Below are 4,158 nucleotides of genomic sequence, written 5' to 3' on the forward strand. Positions count from 1 at the left end.
ACTTGAACTTGGACTACAGAACAGCATCTAACATGATGTACTTTCCATCCAAAGACTTCTGTTGGTACAACAGAAGAGGGAAAACAATACATTTTCCTAATTCACCCTAAGACAGTAGCTTGCACCTCCTGCATCCTAGGTGACTTCTGAAGTGAGCAGAAAGTGAGGCTGCCTGCAGATTCTCAAGTACTTAGGCATACAATCATAGATGTTATTCACATATTTCCACTGAAACTGTGTTAAACAAAGTAAACAAAGCCACATCACCATTTCAAAAAGAGAACATAAAATACAAACAAACTGTAAGAGATTTTGTGATCAGCAATTTTTCCAAGCTTATTTTCAGAAATATGGTTCTTGAATCACAATGAATGACCCTTATGCTTATTTTTCCAAGCTTATTTTCAGAAATATGATTATTGAATGCATAAGCATGTTGGAAATAAGTGTTTTTTCTTTGTGATTTTATCCATTGATTGTTGATAATAAATTAATGGTAAGAACTTTGATTTCTTCTTAGGGTGGAGTCGCAATCCCTAGAGGCATTTAAGAGAGATGTCGATGTGGTGATTAGGGACATGGTTTAGTAGTGGGCTTGGCAGTGTTAGGTTGATAGTCAGACTTGGTGATCTTAAGGGTCTTTTCCAACCTAAATGATTCTACTTTTCTGTGATATTCTTCTCTACTTATCTAAAGGAATATTATTTAACACAATAATGTATTTTTGATTACTTTAGAACTAATTTCTGAAAAACATTTGGTCTCAGAATCTTCTTCGTATGAGTACTGAACAAAATAGTACTTTCAGTCCAGGGGAAGGGAAGGGAAGGGAAGGGAAGGGAAGGGAAGGGAAGGGAAGGGAAGGGAAGGGAAGGGAAGGGAAGGGAAGGGAAGGGAAGGGAAGGGAAGGGAAGGGAAGGGAAGGGAAGGGAAGGGAAGGGAAAGGGATTATTGTGAATTTTGGCTTCTACTCACTTGCATATTGAAGGGAAAATTCAAATTGTAACTGCTCAGCAATGGTAACTTGTAACAGAGGAATTACCTGGTGTTGCAGGCAAGACAGGCTACCTGCAGAGTGGGTTAAACTGGATGGAAGCAGGAATTCCAGGGACAGAACAACTCCATGTATGGGAGCAAAACTTTATTTCTGAAAATAAATTCTCCATTGAATGTGAGTGCTCAGGACCACTTCTGTTTTTTAAATTCTCCTTACAGATTATAAACTTATAAACTAAATTCCCCTTTAATCATATTACCTGCTTGATACTTTGTCAAATGAGCTCACAGTTCTTTATATATCAGAATGCGAAGTTATTGAGTACAGATTTAAAGAAAACACATATGGCATGAAGCAGGAATTGGGCATATGGATACCCTAATTAACCCAAGCAAGTGAAAAGGAAACAGCTGGAGAAACAAAAATAGGGTGAGTACTGTTCTTTGGGAAAATGGGGTTCAAACCAGTTGGATAAAGGAAGTCACAGACTTCCAATTTCCATTAAGATGATCCACAAAACTGCATCAATAAATAAAAGTAGGTTACCTCATCCTTATTTCTGTGAAACAAGAGTAAAATTTTATGTTATTATTTCCGTTAACACTCTTTTGCAGATTCAGTCTGAGTTCCTGGATAGTTAAGTGATGACTGAAAAATCCAATTTTGATGATGAGCAAAAACATAAAAAAAGGATAATATTAATCTGCAATAAAACCACAAATGGAGCTGCTGCAAAAGAAAATAAGTAATTCCAATATGTAGTTTCTAGTAAGTATTGAAAATTTAGAAACTTAAAAAATTCTGGCTTCTGTACATATGTGATTAAACGTTTTTAAATTTGTGATAAGCATGTTACTTTGGTAGTAAATTCAAAATGTCTGAGACTTTTTTCTTCAGCTTTAAGTACTTTTTAGCCTACAAAACCTGTAATGAATTTCTCATCAACCTGTTGAATTATTTAAATGTCAAGATCAAGTACTTTGTTGATGGTTAATACACCTACTCATACAAGTTGTTGTTCTTTCCATTTGCTTCTGACATGTAAATAAACAAATGTATTCAATTTCGCATACCTATGTTGTGTAAATACTGTAAATAATGTACATGTACACATGACTAAACACTTTCAATATATTTAAAAGTACCCTAGAGGTTTCTGGGATTCGATTATCATTTTACTACTTCTACATTTTTAAGTATTTTTACACTTTTAAGTATCATTGAATATTGATATCAAAGATGTGCCACAATGCTTTACTTATATAAACTAATAAAAACACTTAACATCTGCTTTTTTGTTCTATTCCTTAAGTACCAAACTGATGAGAACCTAAACATAAACTACTGTCTTCCAATTTCCAGCTTTTTGATTTAACTATTAATTCCGCCTACTGATTAAATATTTGAGAGAGGTAATGGCAAATATTTTCAGTAGATATTTTTCTATGGTTGAATATATTATCCTTCGAAGAAAAAAATGTCCTCTGAAACTACCTCAAAGAAAAGTAAACTGTCCATTTTTTATTTAATTTTCAAAGTGCTGTTTTCTTCCTTTGAAGGATTTTGATTCTTATGTCTTGTTCTTGTTTGTAAAATATCTACCATCACTATCTGGATGCATATAATTTGTCATTTCATTTTGCTACAACTCTGGCTGTATTAGTAATGTTCTGATTTGTTGTAAAAAAAACTTTCTGCACTGACCAGCTGAATTCACTACATTTGTTCTCTCAACCTTCTTCTTGTTTTATTTTGTTTTGTTTTGTTTTCAATAAGGTCTTCCCTGTCAGGATACGGGAAAGAAAAAAGTGGAATTCACTGCCAGAATTATTTAAACATAATAAACAGCAAACCAATATCTTTCCTTATTTGCAAAATAATATTTTTAATCAGAAGCTCCTCTCTATTACACATGTGAACAGCTTTAAGAATTATTAAATTTATTCAAAATAGTGACAAGAGCACTCAGTGAGTTTTTCCAACATTTTCTAAATCAATGTTCCTTAAATTAATGAAATCTGGGTATTAAAAATAAACAAGCAAAATTAAAAAAAAAATCAGTGATAATTTTTGAAAATAATTCAGAAAAATACAAAATATCAGTGATAATTTTTGAAGATATTGTCTTTGAGACTTAAGAGTAGCAGAAAAATAGGAACCATATTATATATTTAGCACAGCTAAAAGAATATTTTCCAAATGGCCAAATGGATATTTTTTATTTTTTATTTTTTTTAGTTATTATTATTATTAATAATATTAATAGTCAATAATTTAATTTTAATTATTAGAATGTAAATTAAAAACTACAAATGTTATGTAATGGAGTATTTTCTCTCTGATTCTTCTTCTTGCCTACAGATACCACTAGAAAAATTCTATATTATATCTATTACAATTTGCTTGCTATATCTGTTATAAATGTTTTTTTGTGTGTGTGCTTTTTTTTTGGGGGGGGGGGGGGGGGGGGGACATTTGTTTTTTTCTTGCAAAATGAAGAGCTCGATAAGAATCTTTTTGCCACCAGTTCCTTAGGAATATAACGTAGGCTTTGGAACGTAGGTCAAGTGAAATTGATGTGCTGTGGAAGGCCTGAGGCCTGACCAAATTAACAGCACAGCTGGATATTTTACATGTTCTAAGAACATTGGATGATACATTGCATATGCAATATATCTTGATTCCCCTCGGTAGGGCACGTGAAAACTCTGCAGCTTTTCACTGGATGCCTTCCAAGTTTGAAGTGTACTGGGGACAGCCTACTGGCACTGACAGAGAGAAACATTTCTGGGTAGAAAAGCTACACAAGGTAGAACTGATTTTTAAAAAGTCCTATTAGGACAGAGTATTATTAGGAAATGACAGCACTCCACTCCCGGCTCTCACTGCTGAGTGGACCAACATTTTCGTTTTTTTCCTCTCCTCTCCTCTCCTCTCCTCTCCTCTCCTCTCCTCTCCTCTCCTCTCCTCTCCTCTCCTCTCCTCTCCTCTCCTCTCCTCTCCTCTCCTCTCCTCTCCTCTCCTCTCCTCTCCTCTCCTCTCCTCTCCTCTCCTCTCCTCTCCTCTCCTCTCCTCTCCTCTCCTCTCTCTCTCCTCTCCTCTCCTCTCCTCTCCTCTCCTCTCCTCTCCTCTCCTCTCCTCTCCTCTCCTCTCCTCTCCTC

The 4,158-nt window shown here is 34.8% G+C and overlaps 1 long non-coding RNA gene across 1 annotated transcript; it reads left to right on the forward strand.

Moving 5' to 3' along the window:
* Window positions 1-829: 829 nt before the first annotated feature.
* On the forward strand, window positions 830-2,594 carry LOC125179858 (uncharacterized). The gene is made up of 3 exons (XR_007157780.2): window positions 830-1,171; window positions 1,303-1,426; window positions 1,612-2,594. It is a non-coding gene; the product is annotated as an uncharacterized lncRNA (long non-coding RNA).
* Window positions 2,595-4,158: the final 1,564 nt, after the last annotated feature.

Source organism: Anser cygnoides, chromosome 4, assembly GCF_040182565.1.
Source record: "Anser cygnoides isolate HZ-2024a breed goose chromosome 4, Taihu_goose_T2T_genome, whole genome shotgun sequence".
NCBI classification, from domain to species: domain Eukaryota; kingdom Metazoa; phylum Chordata; class Aves; order Anseriformes; family Anatidae; genus Anser; species Anser cygnoides.